Source organism: Spermophilus citellus (assembly GCF_964194105.1).
Source record: "Spermophilus citellus genome assembly, chromosome: 3".
NCBI classification, from domain to species: domain Eukaryota; kingdom Metazoa; phylum Chordata; class Mammalia; order Rodentia; family Sciuridae; genus Spermophilus; species Spermophilus citellus.
In genome coordinates, this window is record NC_138184.1 from 142,080,065 (window position 1) to 142,100,965 (window position 20,901).

Here is a 20,901-nt window from a genome sequence, read left to right on the forward strand (position 1 = left end):
GAAGAATGCAAAATCTGTAAGGGACACTTGAGTAGGAGCTCCACTCCACTCTAGGAGGGCCAAGGCACTGGGGAGAAACTGGCATGACACAGGTGGAGAGACTACTGGGGTGTCAGGCCCCACCTAGTGATATGACCAAGTCACTGCTGGCCTTGCTGAGGTTGCCTGATCAGCTATCCACCTGCACTGTGCCTGGTGGTAAAACCAAATCACCATCTTGGAGTCTTGGAGCTGAAGGGACCAGGGGGATAGTCTAGTCCAAGTTGCTCATTTTTTACAGTTTAGACTCTATGGCCCAACTGAAGGGAGAGCCCAGAAGTGGGGGTGGTAAACTCTAAAGGCAGGTCCCTGACTCTCCTGCCCCACCTCACCTAGCACTGCTCATGATCTACTCTACACAGTTCTCAAGGGTACCTGGGTCATATATAGACTGCTAGGAGGTGCTCAAGAAACACGTGTTGAAATAACTTTTTTCTCAGCATGCAAATCTACTTTAGTTTCTTCTCAAGTTTACATAAGTTTTGAAGACTGAACCAGACACCTACAGTCTCATACTCATGAACTTGTGATTCACTGACATTCTCCCAAGAAATTGCTGTTTGGCCACTTTAAAACAATATTTGGGATTGAGAATACTTAAGAAAATGAAATACACCCAATGCATCATTATGCTCATCAAAGAAATCAACTAGGAACTGAAATAGGTTTCTTTTGAAATAAAGCTATATGTATTAAGATCCCCAATATGTTAGTTTAAGAGCTGGGAGGAAAAAATGAGCTAGGTGAAAGGTCAAATAACAGACTACTTCAATTCCAGGAGAGATTATGTCAAAGAAAAACCTAAAATCAATATTTTAAATTTCAAAACAAAAGAGACTGTAGACAACAGTTGGACGATAAGGTTAGTAAAATTTTGGCTCCAAAAGCATCTTTTTAGAAGTCTAAAGAACACCAGAAGGAGAAGGCAGAAAAGGCATTTCCCGAGAATATATTAACATACTGTGCGCGTGCACTTGCACCTGACACACAAGCACAGTGATGTTTCCATGGCAACGTGTGTGTGTATGTGTGTGTGTGTGTGTGTGTGTGTGTGTGTGTGCGCACACACACGTGCCTTGTTACAAAGCAATCTTCTTAGATTCAGACATGCTTATAAAAATCCATGAACTGAACGCTGTAGGGGAGAGATTTTGAAACCAAAAGAAAAATTATCCTAATCTTCCTTGAGATGAGTCAGGCTATCATCCCGTCCTCCTCTAGCCATGCCGTGTGCTGGACCTGTCTGCCACCTCAAACTGAGCTTCAGGCACATTTTTTCCGCACAGTATCATTTCCCACATCTAGCTTAGCCTAGCACAATCTCAGTCACTGTACCATCTCCTGTATCCCTTCAGGGTTCCTCGGACCTTTGAAGACAATGACCTCCTGATTATCATTCTATCATTGCTTCCAAAAATAAATACATAGGCTCTTTTCTTATTAAAATGTGATTGCTAATGTGTGTGAGAAATTTCACATGCCCAAGGTTCTTAATACCAGTGATCTCTGGTCTGTAATGACTGACTTCCTATTGAGATGATTCCAAAATAAGGAAGTCTTAGTTTTCAGGCCTCCATTTTTATTCTTGGACATGATGTTCCCCAAAATTCCCTTCCCCTCAAATTTCTTTATGGTGTTGGAGAGCTTAGTACATACTAGGCAAATGTTCTTCCACTGAACTACAGCCCAGACCTCTATTTAAAAAAAAAAAAAAATATTTTTTGTTGAAGATGGACACAATACTTTTATTTTATTTTATTTTTATGTGGTGCTGAGGCTCGAAACCAGTGCCTCACATGTGCTAGGTCAGCTCTCTACCACTGAGCTATAACCCCAGCCCCCTGACTTTTACTTTTTATTTGCCACATGGTATTTCTAGGTTGTCCAGGCTGTCCTGGAACTAGTGATCCTCCTGCCTCAGCCTCCCAAGTTTTTGGGGTTTACAGGCGCGTATACCATGTTGGCTTCTTTCCCCTTTCTCTGATTGAACTTTTGGGTGTTGACAAAGTTCACTGTAATAATAAATATCCCTTTTGCTTTAAGTGAGCAGTTTAATTTCTGAGGTTCTGTTCATCAAGGGGTGATATAATATGGCTTCTAGCAATGGCTTCTTATTGAACTTTTTTTAATACATTTATTTTGTTTATTATTTTTATGTGGTCGAACCCAGGGCCTCGCACATGCTAAGGATCGAACCCAGGACCTTGCACATGCTAGGCGAGCGCTCTACTGCTGAGCCACAACCCAAGCCCCATGAACTTTTATTATTTACAACAATTCTTCCAAATAATTATAATGTTTCTTATTTATTTCATTTTTCTTGCCTTTTAATGGCTAGAATTTCCAGAAATAATAACCCTGATTATTTTGAATATCTCTGTTTAAATTTACTTTGAAAGAACTATGCTTAGATATTTATCCATAAAGAAACTGCTATCCCATGCTCTCTCAACTGGAGTCTGATGTTAGCTGTACAATGTGCAATCAGGCGAGTTGGAGCTTAGAGAGGGAAGCAAGCTCCTGTTACTGAGAACATAATCCAGTATCAAAGTCCACTTTTAAGAGTGTGCTCCATCAGGGAAAATGGTCCCTGGATATGAGACCATTAAGCCTTCAGGAAGCCGGATCTTCATTCACCGGTGAACATTAACAGTTGTGCCACCTTACAGAAAAAACAATGTCAGGCTGAATTAAAGGACTGTGAACTGGGTAGACAACAGTGAATAAGACAAACAGAGTGCTGCACAGAAGATTCAGTCAGTAAATACTGTTAATGATGCTCATCTCCTGCCCACACTCATCCATGATAACAGATCACATGATGATCCAGTGAATTTAACAGCAAAACACTTTCTGTGTTATACACAGAGGATTAAGGCCACCAAGTCCAGGATGATCGCCTTCCTCAGGCTGGACAACTCATCCTCTTCTCATGAGACAGGGATACAGGAGTGTTAATCCAATTCATCTGGCCACTTTTGTTTTTCAAATTAGCATCTTAGAGATGCAGTCTTTGAGAAAAGAGCCAACCTCCTTTGGCTTCTCATGATCACAAGATGTCCATGGTCACAGGGATCAGGAATAGTTAAATAATGAATGCATTATGTTGCTTCCTTTTCTCCTTTTATTTGCAATTCCCAATGGATTAAATCAGAGTTCAGCTTGGAAAACAAAGAAGCAATGGTTCCTATAAGACTGTTACTCTGTCTATGGACTGTACTCATTGCATAGTCACGAGGGAAAAGTCAGAGGTGACGTGGTTTGCTAGTGAGACTTGCTTTATTTCCCTGAGTACATTGAATTTAATAAGATAAAGAATAAAAATAAGAAATATGTTGTTTTCTAACCACCATGCTTTCTTTCTGTTGTGCCTTTCCAAGTACAGTCCTAGTTAGCTCTATTTCAAATCACCATACATGAGTTCTTGTGTTCTGTTTCTCTATATGATAAAAGCAGCTTTCTTTACCTTGGGTTTAATGACTGGATAGACCTGTGATGTGGCTCCAAGTTAAAAAAAAGTGTGCAGAACTAACCACTCTCACCATCTCCACTGATACCACCTGGAGCCAGCATCCTCTGTTATCTGGATCACTGCATTGGCCTCTAAACTGGCCTCCCTGCCTCCATCCTTGCCCCTTTAGAGTCCATCCTCAAAACAGCAGCCATAGAGTTTCTTCAAACAGAGATGTGAGAATAGAGCATTCCTCTACTCGGATCCCAGCCAGGGTTCCCTATCTCATTCAGAGTCAAAGTCAAAGTCTTCACAATAGCCTAGGAGGCCCACCAGGACCTGGCTCCCCATCACACTGGGGCCACATCTTGTCTTGCTGTCTGTTGCACTCACCAGCACGGCTGCACTGCTTTCCTGCTATCCTCTGAACATCAGGCACTGCCTGTTCCCTCTGTTTATAAGGCTTTTCTCTATTGTTTAAATGACAGCTTCTCTGTGAGATGTTCCCTGAGCACCTCATTTAAAAGTTTATCTTTGGCCAGGTGCGATGACGCATGCCTGTAATCCCAGCAGCTTGGGAGGCTGAGACAGGAGGATCACTAGTTCGAAGCCAGCCTCAGCAAAGGCAAGGCACTAAGCAACTCAGTGTGACCCTGTTTCTAAATAAAATACAAAATAGGGCTGGGATGTGGCTCAGTGGTTGAGTGCCCCTGAGTTCAATCCCTGGTACCAAAAAAAAAAAAAAAAGTGAAAAAAGTTTGTTTTGGCTGGGGGCAAAGCTCAGTGGTGGAGCCCTTGCATAGTGCATATGAAGCTCTGGGTCTAATCTCTGGTAGGAGAGAAAAAAGAAAAGAGTACATCCTTTCTCCGTACCTCGACTCCAGTACCCCCAGTCTCCTCCATTGTACCCTAAGTGTTCTTTTTTCCTTAGAGCTTTATTACTTTCTAACATACTACATTATTTCTGTAAGTGTATCTTGTTTATTATCTGCTGGTCCCAGTGGAATGTAAGCTCCAGGAAGGCAGAGAGCTTTGCTCCCTGATTGTCCCAAGCACAGAACAGCACCTGGCACATAGTAGACACCCAAAAAATACTAATCAAAGGCATTCCCAGGGTTCAAGGCTAGTCGTGGCACATAGTAGGCTCCCTGCTCCTGCTGTGGTACTCGGAATTGAACTCAGGGCCTCAACTGTGCTAGGCAAGTGTTCTACCACTGAGCTACATGGCAGCCCCATGTGCCATTATTTTGAGAAAGGGTCTTGGTAAGTTGCTGAGGCTGGCTTTGAACTTTCAATCCTCCTTCCTCAGACTCCTGAGTAGCTGAGATTACAGGTGTGTGTCACCACACCTGGCCATTGTAGGATCTTACTACTTGTTGAATGTTTTTCTCTGAGGCATGAAGAGGACTAAGTGTAAAAACAGAGAAGACATAGGCAGCCTAGAATGGTGATTCAGAAGATGGCAAGGTGCTGCCTCTGCTGGTTTGGAGTTTTGGCCCCAACCTGTCCTCCTGGTATGATCTGTGTGACTAACTTAACCTCTCTGAGCCTTTGTTTTCTTATCTGCAAATTGGAAAGCACAAGTATCTTCCTTCTAAGGTAATTAGGAGAATTAAAGTGATAACTCAGAAAGTCTGGTAAGTGCTTAATATATTTGAGCAATTATTTTTATGAGCTCTTATTCTTTCAACTCTTTTTAAGGGGAAATAATTTCCATATCCTTTCTTACTCCTCAGGATTATTGGGAGGCAAAAATACACAATTCTGTAAGTGAAAAACACTTTGTAAGCTATGCCCCACTTTACAGGGATCAGGGATGGTGATTATGATTCTTCTGAATCCCCCATAATACCTCACACTGTGCTGGGTGTGTGAGAAGTGCCCCGTGAGCCCCATTCACCAATGACACTGGGACAGCTTACGTCCAGGAAAAGAAAACCATACTGGCCCCAATCGATAGCTAAATTCCTTCTAAGACATGACCCTTCCCATGGCTGTCCAGAGGCAGAGCAGGGCCTTGGTTCTATTTCAAAGCCCTCCTTCTTCTCTTCTTTCTTTCCTCCCAGGCTCCCAGAAACCTTGCCAGCAGTGAAAGCACAACCATATTGCTGGAGCTGAAATCTGCAGCCTGTCATTCAGATGGTTTCTGCAGATGGGCTGTTAGTGCTGAAAGCATTGAACTCTGCAAGTGGATTGCACACCCAGCTCCTCTGAACCACTGATAGGTGGCAGCTCAGTCTCTTCCCCCTAATGCTCTGCTCGCGCTCTCTCTCTCTCTCTCTCTCTCTCTCTCTCTCTCTCTCTCTCTCTCTCTCCCTCTCTCCCTCTCTCCCTCTCTCCCTCTCTCCCTCTCTCCCTCTCTCCCTCTCTCCCTCTCTCCCTCTCTCTGACTTTTTGTTTGTTGACAGCAGCTGGGAACATACTTAGCTGGGCACAATTCTCTTCTAGGGAGAAGCAGCCCTCACTTACACGCAGGGGGGAGATGAGATTGCTGTTCAAAAGTACCAGCCTTTCTCTGAAGTGGTGTCACATCCAGACAGAAAAATAAATGTGCTCTGCCCTCATGGATGATGAGACGTCATCTTTCAGACAGACTTTTGACACAGGGGGATCAAGGTATGATTGCCTTTGACTCTTCTCTGCAGAGAAAACAGCACCTAATTGGACCAAGAGAAAAAAGAGTTAGCTGCTTCTTTCATGATTATTTAAACACCCCTGCACAGTCAAAAATGCTTCATTGTTTCATTACAAGTGAAATCTGATTGCCATTACATTTTCTACTGGCCTCCCCTCTATGCAAATTGGAGAGAAAAAAGAAATTTATAAGTCACTGGAACTCATTTGCTTTTCTAAAGATATTATTTGCATGTAGACATCAGCAGCCTGAAAAAATCCTAACAAGGAATGTCAAACTGACAGCCTTGTTTTCCTATTATTCTCTCTGAAAACATCATTTTGAACATCACATCCACAAAGGCGAGTGGGATTCTGCCTTATCTTGTCTCAGGAAGCGGCGTCATGGTTAATTGTAGGCATTGGACATTAATGAAAATCATTTCTGGGAAAGTCCAGTTTTTATAGACAAGATTAAAAGAATTCATCAGCTAAAAAATATTGTTTTTCTCACCTCTGCTGACAGTCCATGTTTGTGCTGGGGACTGAGTATTTATTATATAATAATTTGTACGACAGTTTATATTTTCTAAACATTTTTGCCTCAGGTACCCTGGATAACAGTCCCAAGGACCCTGGGAGGGAGGCAAGGGCAGTTCTCTCATTCTACAAGAGGAGAAAGTAGGGTTGCAGAAAGATGGGGACATACTGATGGCCACAGAACATGCCCACCCTGGGCGTTCGCCTGACAGTGCACATTCCTCCTCATCTTTCCAAGCCCAGATAAAACGTCTCCCTTTTTCAGTAGCAATTCTTGGTCCCTTCTGACCCCACTCCCCCTTCCCACCACCGCAGAAGACATTGTTCATTCATTCAACCAGTGTCAGTAAAAAACAATTTATGTGTCACCAGAGGAGAAGGGACAACAATGTCCACATCATTGTGGGTCCTGTAGAGGAGGAGCTTGTGGTCCATCTAGGGTACAGGATGTCTAGCTCTCCAGGTCCCTGAGGACCTGTTCTGACCAAGTTTAAAACTTGCTGAGAAATAGAGGATCCAATAGATGGTGCCCAAATTGTATATTTTATAGTTAGAAGGTGAAGTAGCAAAAGGGCTGAAGGGGCCTGCTAAGTGAAACCCAGCGGGAGAAGCTCCCCCCTGCTGGGCCAGCAATGGGCAGGAGAAGGCCACTTCCTGACAGGGGACCTTCCTGAGAGGAAGAGGCAGTGGCTAAGCAGAGCACCGCAGTGGTTGCTCAGTTCACCAATGGACAACTCGAGTTGTCCAGGCCAGGCATAGAGTGGCCAGGGAGGCCAAGAGTGTCCCGAGGAGAAAGTCTCTCCTCAAGGGGAGCGAGGAGGAGGAGGGTAACCTCCTGCCCCAGGAATCGAATTCAGGCCCATTTTGTGGGCTCCCACTCAGAACCCCAGGATGGAGAGGCAGACAAACTCCCACAGGAGCAAGTGGGGTCACTGCTGTGAGTCTGTGTGGTTACCTGCTGTATGCCGTCGGCGTCTCTGTCTGCTGCCCTCCGCAAGGCGAGACTCCCAAGGACAGGGACACTGCTCCAGCAGGACCCAGTGTAAGATGTGTGCAGGACGGTGCCCCGTCACGGCCCGATAACTGCATCTGTAGCACAGTGACCCAACCCAGATCACCAGAAAACAGGATCAGAGCCCACAGTTCTGCCTCCTGGCCCAGTGCTCTCTGTCCTGGGCTACATTATGGTAGCTGTGCATCCTGACCCCACACACCACAACCACAAGGGAGATGGGAAGCAGTAACTAATATGCGTGAGGGCTTACTCTGTTTGTGACAGCATGGGGGGGGGGTTATACACACGTACCTTTTTATAGCCCCCTCTGAACTAGACATGAACATTCCTCATTCTAAGGTCAAGGAAATGCACACTTAAAGAGGTTTAGGCATGTGTCCAAGGGCAAGTAGCTGGCACTGAGGCTGAGTTAGACCCATGCTGTCAACCCCACAGAATATGCTCAGGAATCTAAGACAAAGCAACTCAGAGGCTAAAATGTGCTTATATAATGTGTTACTCAGTTTTCCATCACTGTGACAAAATACCTGAGATGATCAACTTATAAGGAGGAAAGGTTTATTATGGTTCAAGGTTTCAGTCCACAGTAGGTTAGCTCTGATGCTTTCAATCCTGAGGCGAGAGTGGGGACAGAATGTTATGAGAGGGAGCACAAGACAGCAAAACAGTTAATCTCATGGCAGCCAGGAGGCAAGTAGTGGGGTGGGGAGAGAAGAGAAGGGTTAAAGGTCCCAACATCCCCTCCGAGGGCACACCTGGAATGATTTAGTGTCTTTCCTCTAGGCCCCACCTCTTAAAGTGTCCACCACCTTCCACCGAACATCATCACTGAGGATCACGATTTCAATGCATAAGTTTTTGCAGGACATTTAAGATCCATACAAACCATAACATATTAATTACACAGGGATTTTTTTTTTCTGGCTGAAAGTCTTCACTTGGGGTTCTGTATGACATGGTAGGGAGCAACCCAAAGCTGGATAGGAAACTGTCACCAGTCTGTGACAAGAAGAGAGGTTGAGAGCAAATGTTTAAAACCCTTTATGGCAACTTGATAGTGCTGCTGCATTCAAGGGTGTGATGATGGGCACATCTTGTTAAACAAGGTGAAGAACATTTGGATGATATAAACCACACGGATGAGCCCCCAAGTGATCTAAGTTGTATATTAGTGTCCATCTGCAACAGATCAAAAATTTCAAAACTGGTCATTCATCACAGTTTGAGAAACACCAACATTTAGTTCGAGGTCATTTACCTTGGGAGTTGTATTAGTCAGGGTTCTTTGGAGAAGCAGAATCAACAGAATTAATGCTTAGATAGGATTCTAAAAAGGAGATTTGTTGGATTGGCTCACACAACCAGAGGTTGGGTAGTCCTCCAATGGCCATCAGCTAGAGAGCCGGAGGAACCAGTAGCTGCTTAAGTCTAAGATGCCGGAGCTTCAGAATAAGAGGGATCAATGATACCTTCCTAGTCCAGGACTGAAGGCCGGGAAACTCTCCGGAGAGTCCCTGGGCAGCCATCGCAGCAGCAATCAAGAACCCGTTCAGGAAGAATAGAGCTTGCATCTGCTGCTGCTTCCATGGAGGGGACTTGGAACATTCCTCCTATGGATAAGGATGACTATGTTGTTACGGTTTAGATCACTTATTTTAATTTAACTACCTATCTATTTATTTGTTTACTTGCCTAGGTACTGGAATTGAACCCAGGAGCACCTTACCACTGAGCTACATCCCAGCCCTCTTCATTTTTTATTTTGAGACAGGGTCTTGTTAAGTTGCTTAGAGTCTCTCTAAATTGCCAAGACTGGCCTTGAATATGATTCTCCTGCCTCAGCCTCCTGAGTTGTTGGGATTACAGGTGTGTGCTATGGCTCCCAGTTTAGGGTTTGGATCTTAAATGTCTCCCAAAGACTCTTGTGTTAAAGGCTTGGTCATCAACCTGTGGTGTTATTGAGAGGTGGTGGAATCTTTAAGACATGAAGTCAAGTAGGAGAAAGTTAGGTGCCCTTGAAAGGGATACTGGGACCTGGCCCTTTCCCCTCTTGGCCACCATGAGATGAAGAGGCCTCCTCCATCATGCCTTCCTGCCACCATAAGGCACGGTGCTACCACAGGCCCAAAACAGTGGGGCCAATAAACCCAGGAACCCAAATAAATCCTTCTTTTCTTTTAAGGCGATTTTCTCGGGTATGAATAGCTAATAAAACTGTGTCATTCCTCACAGTTCACTCTGTTAGCTATTTTAGTTTTGTTTTATTTTTAATTTAAAAACTTTTTTGTTTTGTACTGGGGATTAAATCCAGGGGCACTTTTGCGTTGAGCTACATCCCCAGTCCTTTTTATTTTTCATTTGCTCAGGGTCTTGCTAAGTTTGGAAGCTGGCCTTGAAGTTTGGGTCCTCCTCCTGAGTTGTTGGAGTTACAGTTGTATAGCACCACGCCTGGCTTATTTTAACTTTAAATATAAATAAAATTCCCCTTGACTTGAAGTTCTTGTTGATTGGGTATACTGTTTCCTCTTAGGGTTTAGAGGCAAAAAGTGAAGCCAGTCCAATGATTACAAAATGTTACAAACTGAGTCTGTGGGGGCCAGTCTGACTACAGACCTGGGAGCTCTGCAATAGAACATGACATTTATTAAAAGGACTACAGATGTACTAACCTGAAGCTCACCTATCCATTCCTAAAACTCAGTAGTAATTGCAGCAATCATTTAGAACCTCAGCAAACAAGTCAGGCTCAGTGACACACGCCTAATCCCAGTGACTCAGTACACTGAGGCAGGAGGATCACAAGTTGGAGGCCAGCCTGGGCAACTTAATGAGACTCTGTGTCAAAATAAAATAAAATTTTAAGACAGGCTGTGGGTGTAGCTCCATGGCAGAGCACTTGCCTAATCATGTAGCCTGCCCAAGGCCCTGGATTCAATCCCCAGCATGGAAAAAAAATATCCCTACAGCTTATGAACCTCCTTGTAGCCTCCATCCAGGGAAAGTCCCACCCTAGCTTCCACTCTTGGTATGCTGCTGCTTCCAGTTATAATTGTTTGTGTATTTTAAGGGCTTGAAAATGACATTGTCTTTTTTATATATTTATTTTTTGGTAGTTGTAGTTGAACACAATACCTTTACTTTATTTATTTATTTATTTATATGTGGTGTTGAGTATCGAACCCAGGGCCTTGCACGTGCAAGGCGAACGCTGAGCCATAACCCTAGCCCCATGACTTTGTCTTTTAAAAAGAGCTTCCATAGCAATGTGCTTGCTCTTTTGGTCCAATGCATTTAGTTCTGCGCCAACAGAGAAAAAAATGCAATTAATATTCATAATAGCTGACATCTACTATGTGTGTACTTGGCACCAGACATAGTGCCTGGCGATTTATGTGCATTATCTCTTTTCTTCCAAATGTACCCTAGAAGATATGTTCTGTTCTTGTCTCCAACTAATAGATGAAGGAACTGAAGCTTAGAGAGGTCAAGTAACTTCTCTGAAGCCCTACAATTGGTGCACGGTAGACAGGAGATCTGGACCCAGTGCCTGACTTAGGGCCTGCGCTCTTGACCTTCAGGCTCTGCTACCTTCCACTCTGTCCACACACCACTTGCTCATCAAACAGAATACGGAACACTACATGGAGTGGTAACTCCCGGGCTCTCTCTTCAGGGCCAGGAGCTATAAATATGCTATCATATTTAATTCTCACAGTAGCCCTGCAAACCCTTTTACCTAGCAGGAGAATGACATTCAGCAAGGTTAGTTACTTTTAGATGACAGTCAGTGAATTAAAGAACCCATATTCAAATCTACACTATTCTGTTTGCTTTTACTGTTATCTTATATTTCCTTCCAAAGGAACCCAGTCAAATATGGTGCATTGAGTCACAAATATAGAGGTCAACATACAATATGAAAAAAACTCTATGCATAAAACAAGATGTTGTCAACCTAGTTGGAGAGTTAGGCAATTGATTTCCCAGACTGCCTTTCAGTTAGGGTGGCACTGACTGGGTCCGTGATGGTTATAGGAAGTGGCAGGTGGTGTGATGAGTTCTTGGAGAACTTTTCCTTAGGGTCTCACTAAGTTGCTGAGGCTGGCCTTGAGTTTGTGACCATCCTGCCTCAGCCTCCCGAGTCACTGGGATTACAGGGCTGCACCACCATGCCCAGCTTAAATAACTTTTTAAACTGGCCTCTTCTATTTCTTTCCTCGTCTGTGTAGTGAGAATCCCTCCCTGCACCTTCCTGATTTCTCTGATGATTTGAATTCTGCAGTCAGCAGGGTTTACAGGACATAAGGTATCACTGCCATGAGAAAAAGAATAACTTGCACTTTGTGGCCCCACTCTGCCAGACAGAGGGTAGTGACTCAGTTCACCCCTGCAACAATAGTGGAGACCATGCCAGAAATGGAAATACTAGTTGCCATCAAGGTGCAACTCAGAGTGTCTGTGGTCTCAGGCAGTGTTGGTCAGCATCGGACTCAGGCTTCTGGGTAATTGTAAGCCACGATCATGGTAACCTTCCCTACATTGCCCAAGCAGATATTGCAAGTTTGACGAGAATAAAGTTGGCTAGTGATAGGATGGCTGAGGACATTTCAGTGGCATAAACTGCCCCTTGTTTCCCAATGCCAGTTCTCCCTTCTCCCTTCCACAGGGAGAGAACCCCCTAATGGTTAGATGGGAACAAGGCACCCCAGCGTAAAATCTACATTTACCAGACTCTTGATAAAGTTCCACCAATGGGACATAAGTGGAGGTGTGTAACCTATAGAGATGGGTGTGCCTTTCTTAACTTTTTTTTTGTACCAGGAATTGAACCCAGGAGTACATAACCACTGAGCAACATCCCCAGCCCTTTTTTGTATTTTATTTTGAGACAGGGTCTTACTCAGTTACTTAGAGCCTCATCAAGTTGCTGAGGCTGGCTTTGAACTCGTGATCTTCCCAGCCTCCTGAGCCACTGGGATTACAGGTATGTGCCACCATGCCCAGCCGCTGTCCTTTTTTTACAGCTCTTCCTCTTTCCTGCTGATTCGGATGTTGATGTAATAAATGGAACTTCAGAAGCCATTTTGGACCATGAGGTGAACTTTGGATTGGAAGCCACTTGTGGCCGAGCAAAAAGATACAAGAACCTTGAGTCCTTGGCACCATAGGGCTATATTTTAATCCTGGGCTGCCTGCCTCTATATTCCTTCAACATTAGAAGAAAATAGATTTAATTTTTAAGCCACTCTTATTTTGTTTTCTTTCTGTTACTTTATAGCAAAAACTTCCCCAACAATACAACTTCTTATTGCAATGACTATAATTCCAGTTCTTACATATCATCTGCCATCAATGCAAGCATTCAGCAGCTGTGGGGAAGTCAATAGATATGATTCCAGTTAGAAGAAGAGATGCCATCATTTATAGTTTCATGCAATATTTATAGAGCTCCTCTTACTATAGGAAAGGCCCTGAGAGGCAACCAAAGATGAGTGAGTCCCATCCCACGAAGCTTAAATATCAAATTAACATGGAAGAGACCAGACAATTGTATATAGAGTTTGTTGTGAGTTTCTCCTCTATCTTGAGCCTTCTGTTACTACCACTTTTCTTGTTCTTACATTTATTCATTCATACACTTAACAAATATTTATAAACAATTTTCACATGACAAGAATTATGTTAAGTGTTAGAGTTATAGTAATGCACCTTTGTAACCACATCTTTATGTGGTTACATGTTCTTGTGAAGTTAAAAGCATTGTTTTGCATTGCTGTAATGAAAAACCCAAGGCCAAGTAACTTTATAAAGAAAAGAGTTCATGAGTCTGGAAGTTCAAGGTCCAGGGCTACCTCTGGTGAAGGTTTTCTTACTGGCTAGTCCTAAGGCAATGCAGGGCATTACATGGCAAGAGACATGGAACATATGTATGTATCCTGGTCTTTCTCCCTCTTCTTACAAGGTCACTCAGAGTCAGTCATGAGGGCTTCAACCTAATGATCTGATTTAATTATAATCACATTCAAAAGGTTATGCCTCTAAATATTATAGTTGGACTAAATTTTCACCCTCTTACTATCTCACCATGGGGATTAAATTTTAACACATGAACCCTTGAGGGACATACTTGAGCCATATCCAAACCATAGCACAGGATGTTTTATAGGATAGGTATATTTTGGGTTCCCTTGCCTTTAAAAAATAAAAGCATAATAATATTATTCATTTCTAATTTCAAAAGTGACATGTTCACCAGGCACAGTGGCACATGCCTGTAATCCCAGTTATTTGGGAGGCTGAGGTAGGAAGATCACAATTTGAAGTCAACTCAGCAACTTAGTGGGGCCCTGTCTCAAAATAAAATAAAAAGAGCTTGATTGCAGCTCAGTGGTAGAGCAAACGCTCTATGTGTGAGGCCTTGGGTTCAATCTCTAGTACCAAAAATATAAATACATATATATATATATATATATATATATATATATATATATATATATATATATATATTCAAGTGACATTCAGTAAATATAGAAAAAGATCATCATATATAAGTCAGGGTATTTTTAACATTTTGCTTTTATTATGCCTTTTTAAAATATATTTATTTTTTCATTTTTTGGTTGTGGATGGATAATGCCTTTATTTATTTATCTTTATGTGGTACTGAGACTTGAACCCATTGCCTCACACATGCTAGGCAAGTGCTCTACCACTGAGCCACAACCCCAGCCCTTATTATGTCTTTTTAAACATTGGAGTAATTTTATTCTGGGACCTAGTTTTTACACTGACATCATATTATGAACATTTTACCATGACAATAAACATAAACCTATACAACAATATTTTGGGGGGAGACCATACATTCCATTGACAGGAGCTAATGAGATTTATCTAACTCTGTATTCTTAGACATGGAGGTGAATCCTAATTTTCATTATTATAAAAAGCTGCTTTAATCAATATTCATATAGTTAAATGTTCTATATATTTATGATTATTTCCTTGGATTATTTCCTCTCTCTCTTTCACTCTCTCTCCCTCCCTCCCTTCCTTCCTTTCTCTCTTTCTTTTTCTCTTTGGTGCTGGGAATTGAATCCAGGAATAAATACTCAAAAGTGGAATTGCTAGGTTAAATTTTTGTACAATCCAAAGTTTTGGTACAACTCTAACTTCCAGTGGTTAGGCAGATTTACTTTCCTTCCAGCACACCAAGTGTATCTCTGAATGGCTCCTTTTTAATATAAAGCCATGCACGGTGCTCCTATGACTCCATGAATCACCTCCACCTCCACATGAATCATTTTCCAGATTGCGTCCCTCCCTGGAGGAAAGAGCAGAGCTCCCAGACAGGCAGGAGTCTGACGAAGGACACAGACAGCTGGGCCTGTCCTGGGAACGCCCTTGCAAGGCCTGCTCCAAAAGCACACCTGCTTGACCACTGAGGAGCATTCCTCACGCTCCTGGAGGTGCACATTTCCTTCACTCTACATGCAGAATTCCCAGGTTCAAGTCCAAGTCCTGCTGGCAGCAGTCAGTTCTAGAGAACGTAATCATCCTCCCCTGCCTCAACCTTGCCTCTCACTTTCTTCTTCCTCTTACTCACTCTGTGTCATCTCATTATTTTAAAAAAAATAGCTTCACTGGGTTTTCTATTTATATATTTCTAGGAAAGAAATATGGATTTACCTCACCTTTTAAATGATTGTTCGTTATTCTATGGTGGGGATGCAGTCTGGTTTATATAATGGATAGTCAGTAATGTCTTGTCCTGACAGATGCTATGTTGTTGTCTCCGTGCTTGAATTTTTCACTAATATGCATCCCAACACTTCCATTTTGCATGCTTGCCCAGTTGTCTCCATAAATTCCTATACAAGGAATTGGGTCAAAAATCTATGTGTATCAAAGTCAGGCACAATAATGCATGCCTGTAATCCCAGCTACTTGGGAGGCTAAGGCAGGAGGATTGCAAGTTCAAAGCTAGCCTCAGCAACTTAGCGAGGCCCTAAGCAACTTAGTAAGACCCTGTCTGTGAATAAAATATAAAAAAGGGCCAGGGATGTGGCTCCGTGGTTAAGAGCCCCTGGATTCAATCTCCAGTATAAAAAAAATTAAATTAAAAAGAAAAAAATTGAGGTGTATCACCAGCCTGCCCTGCAGTGGGACTGTACTAACTTCCTCCAAGAGAGAGGTTCCCACCAGAGCATAGCTTCAGAGCAGTCAGGTCTCCCCTTCCATTTCTACTTCCTTCTTTCCTGTAGCCAAGAGGCAAGTTACCTTCTAGAAAACTCCACCACCCAATTAGCTCTGCTAAAATCTTTCCTTCCTGTGTTAATTAGCTTTCTGTCACTGTGAAAAATCGGTGAGATAGCCGGGTGTGGGAGTGCACACCTGTAATCCCAGTGATTCGGGAGGCTGAAGCAGGAGGATCACAAGTTGAGGCCAACCTCAGCAACTTATCAAGACCCTGTATCAAAATAAAAAATACCAAAGGGACTGGAGATGTTTCTCAGTGGTAGAGCAGCTCTGGGTTTAATCCCTTGTATCATCAAAAAAAAAAAAAAAAAAAAAGAAAGAAGAAGAAGAAGAGGAGGAGGAGGAGGAACCTGAGATAGACAACTTAAAAGGAGGATAGATTTATTCTGGCTCATGATTTCAGAGGTTTTAGCCCAGGGTCTCTTGGCCCATCACTTTTGCCTGTAGTTAGGCAGAATGTCATGACAGGGTACCTAATCCATGATGGCTATGAAGGGAAAGGGATAGAGGAAGACCCAGACTCCATACCCCTTTAAAGGTACAAGCTCAAAGACCTGACTTCCTCCAACTAGGCCCCACCTCTTAAAAGTCCCACCCCCTCCCAACGGTGCTGTGAACTGGGGACCACGTCCTCAACACAGGAGACTCTGGGAACATCTCAGATCCAAACCATAATAGTCAGATTATAAACACATGCACACACCTACACCCACACCCTTGTTTTTTGGTGTTACAGCCAGAAGCTCCCATCTTCTGTTACAAAGGGGTAAAATTAAAGGTGCTCTGATTCTATGAAAATGAAACAAATCGCTGAAACTCAGTTCTGCTGAGTTACATTCCAAGCCTGTGCCAATGTTTTTAACATGTAGGTCATTTTCATACGTAGGCACACACACTGGATTATTTATACAGGGAACAGCGTGTATCGAAAGAAAATACCCATGCATATATATGTGTGTATATGTGTGTACATAAGTGTTACATGCACAACCAAAACCTTAAAGCAGAAAAATATAACTGCCTTTTTTCAAGGCCTGGATTGACATTTCCCACTGAAGAAATAAACCACCTTTTGTTTTATAAACACTAAAGTATAGTAAATATTTATTTTCCTGATTTTCACAGACTTGGCTAATCTATACCTGTCTTGTTTTTGCAGAGTTGAGATGGAACCCAAGGCCTGTCACAGGCCAGGCAGGTGCTCTGCCCTGCTCTATCCTTGGTGTTTGGGGTAATAATTTTGCTACCTAAAGTGAAGAAGAATAGCCAGGAGTAGTGGGGAGCCATCAGGACATTTTATAATCTATCAAGAGGTGAAAACTGGCAGCTGACTTTCATGTTAGATCAATCCCCTGACACCTTCCTCCAAGACAGAAATCTCCTCTGAATACAGAGACTTGGCTACCTCTTTTTTTGAGTTGATATCCACAGGAGAGATATTAAAGAGATTTTGATTTTTAAAAAATGTGCTTTTGGGACTCCCAACATGGCGGCTGGCGGGGAGGCAGCACTTTCAGTACCTCCGCATTAACGGGATCAGAGACACATTAATACGCCCAGATTCTTCCTGCTGAGAAACTTCTAGCAAAATTCCACTGAAAGGAGACCTGCCAGGAATTAGTAAGTTTATTGGAGGTGAAAGTTTGCCCCAGATGAGTGAATCTCGGCCACATGGCACAGAGGTCCAGTCCCACCGGCCACCGCCGAATGGCCACCGCCCGCCCATTGCAGCGAATGTTTGAACAGCCCCCGCTGGCCCGGCTCATGGAATGGCTGCCGCCCGCCCAGCTCAGCAGGTGACGTGAAGGGACTCTAACCAAGCCTTTATGAAGTAGCGAACTGAAAACTAAAAGCAGAGATTGAGTCAGACCAGAGACAAGCCAGTCCCACCCCTCCCTTCGGACACTCAGGCTAGGAGCCTGGGGCCCGCCATAGCAGAGAGGTAACATTACCAGTGTTCGGCCAACAAGATTCCTTCCCAGCGGAATCCACTTTAGCAGGATATAAGGGGAAGAGCCGGCCCCCCCTCACGTGCAAGGTAGACAGACCTGCAACCAACAGACAGAACAGGCCCAGCGGCCCGCAGAAGGGCAGAGCCACCGCCCGTGCCTGCAAGGTAGGCGGACCTGCTACCAACCGGCATTACAGGCCCAGCGGCCTGCCGGCGTGGTAGGCACATTGCCCCAATTGGAGGAGGGGCAGAGCCGCCACCCGTGCCTCCAAGGGAGACTTTGCAACTATACAAGAGCAATATAAATATATAGGGGGAAAATTCAATAACACAACAGTTTCACCAAGCAGAAAGAAACGCGAACAGTATGAAAAGACAAGGAAAGAAAGGACCACAAGCAATGCAGGTCAACTCAACTTTAGAAGAGGTAATAGCTGCAGCAGATGGAATGTCAGATAAAGAATTCAGGATATACATGCTTCAGATGATCTGGAGTCTCAAGGAAGACATGAGACAGCAAAATCAGACAATGAAAGATCACTTCTACAATGAATTACATAAACAAATCCAAGAAGCAAAAGATCAACTATACAGGGAGATAGAGGTTATAAAAAACAAACAAACATAAATTCTAGAAATGCAGGAAGCAATAAACCAACTTTAAAAACTCAATTGAGAATACTACCAGCAGAATAGATCACTTAGAAGATAGAACATCAGACAATGAAGACAAAGTATTTCAACTTGAAAAGAACATAGACAGCTCAGCAAGACTGTTAAGAAACCATGAGCAGAACATCCAAGAAATATGGGATAACATAAAGAGACCAAACTTAAGAGTCATTGGGATACAGGAAGGTATAGAGGTCCAAACCAAAGGAATGAGCAATCTATGCAGTGAAATAATATGAGAAAACTTCCCAGACTGGAAGAATGAGATAGAATCCCAAATCCTAGAAGCCTACAGGACACCAAATGTGCAAAATCATAAGAGATCCACACCTAGACACATTATAATGAAGATGCCCAACATACAGAATAAGGAGAGAATTTTAAAAGCTACAAGAGAAAGGAAGCAGATTGCATTTAGGGGTAAACCAATCAGGATAACAGCTGATCTTTCAACACAGACTCTGAAAGCTAGAAAATCCTGGAATAACATATTTCAAACACTGAAAGAAAATGGGTTCCAACCAAGAATCGTGTATCCAGCAAAATTAAGCTTCAGGATGGAAGATGAAATTAAAACGTTCCACGATAAACAAAAGTTAAAAGAATTTGCAGCTAGAAAACCATCTCTCCAAAAAATCCTCGGCAAAACATTACAGGAAGAGGAAATGGAAAATAACAATGAAAACCAATAGTGGGAGGTAGTACAGTAAAGGGGGGGAAAATAATCAAAGAGGAAAACAAACCATGTTTAGTAACATAAATAAACAAATATGGCTGGAAGAACAAACCATATCTCAATAATAACCCTAAATGTTAATGGCTTAAACTCACCAATTAAGAGACATAGGCTAGTAGAATGGATCACAAAACAAGACCCAACAATATGCTGCCTACAGGAGATGCATTTGATAGGAAAAGACATACATAGAATGAAGGTGAAAGGTTGGGAAAAATCATATCAGTCATATGGGCTTCAGAAACAAGCAGGAGTGTCCATACTCATATCAAATAAAATAGATTTCAAGCCAAAGTTAATAAAAAGGGATAAGGAGGGACACTACATACTGCTCAAGGGAACCATACACAACAAGACATAACAATCATAAATTGATATGCCCCAAACAGTGGTGCAGCTATGTTCATCAAACAAACTCTTCTCAAGTTCAAGAGTCTAATAGACCACCATACAATAATCATGGGAGACTTCAACACACCTCTCTCACCACTGGACAGATCTTCCAAACAAAAGTTGAATAAGGAAACTATAGAACTCAATAATACAATTAATAACCTAGACTTAATTGACATATATAGAATATACCACTCAACATCAAGCAGTTACACTTTTTTCTCAGCAGCACATGGATCCTTCTCAAAAATAGATCATATATTATGTCACAGGGCAACTCTTAGACAATATAAAGGAGTAGAGATAATACCATGCATCTTATCTGACCATAATGGAATGAAACTGAAAATCAACGATAAAAGAAGGAAGGAAAAATCATGCATCACTTGGAGAATGAACAATAGGTTACTGAATGATCAATGGAGGAAATTAAAAAATTTTTAGAGATAAATGAAAACACAGACACAACATATCAGAATCTATGGGACACATTGAAAGCAGTTCTAAGAGGAAAATTCATTGCTTGGAGTTCATTCCTTAAAAAAAGAAAAAGCCAACAAATAAATGATCTCACACTTCATCTCAAAATCCTAGAAAAAGAAGAGCAAAACAACAGCAAAAGAAGTAGAAGGCAAGAAATAATTAAAATCAGAGCTGAAATTAATGAAATCGAAACAAAAGAAACAATTGAAAAAATTGACAAAACTAAAAGTTGGTTCTTTGAAAAAATAAATAAAATAGACAGACCCTTAGCCATGCTAACGAAGAGAAGAAGAGAGAGAACTCAAATTACTAGCATACGGGATGAAAAAGGCAATATCATAACAGACACTTCAGAAATACAGAAGATAATCAGAAATTATTTTGAATCCTTATACTCCAATAAAATAGAAGATAGTGAAGGCATCGATAAATTTCTTAAGTTGTATGATCTGCCCAGATTGCAGATCTGCTCAGATTGAGTCAGGAGGATATAGACAACCTAAACAGACCAATATCAATTGAGGAAATAGAAGAAACCATCAAAAGACTACCAACTAAGAAAAGTCCAGGACCGGATGTGTATACAGCAGAGTTTTACAAAACCTTTAAAGAGGAACTAATACCAATACTTTTCAAGCTATTTCAGGAAATAGAAAAAGAGGGAGAACTTCCAAATTCATTCTACGAGGCCAACATCACCCTGATTCCTAAACCAGACAAAGATACTTCAAAGAAAGAAAACTACAGAC

General features: G+C 42.3%; 1 long non-coding RNA gene across 4 annotated transcripts in view; it reads left to right on the top strand.

Annotated features, from left to right (window-relative positions):
- The window catches only part of LOC308645443, a 47,567-nt gene extending 28,617 nt beyond the window's left edge, over window positions 1-18,950 (top strand). The window contains exons 4-6 of one of the 4 annotated variants that reach the window (XR_014021218.1): window positions 5,557-5,715; window positions 5,939-6,106; window positions 17,077-18,950. This is a non-coding gene — a long non-coding RNA (uncharacterized lncRNA). Of the gene's footprint in view, window positions 1-5,226; window positions 5,257-5,556; window positions 5,716-5,938; window positions 7,198-11,117; window positions 11,416-17,076 lie in introns of those variants that run through there. The other 3 variants (XR_014021219.1, XR_014021220.1, XR_014021221.1) reach the window with 3 other exon arrangements.
- Window positions 18,951-20,901: the final 1,951 nt, after the last annotated feature.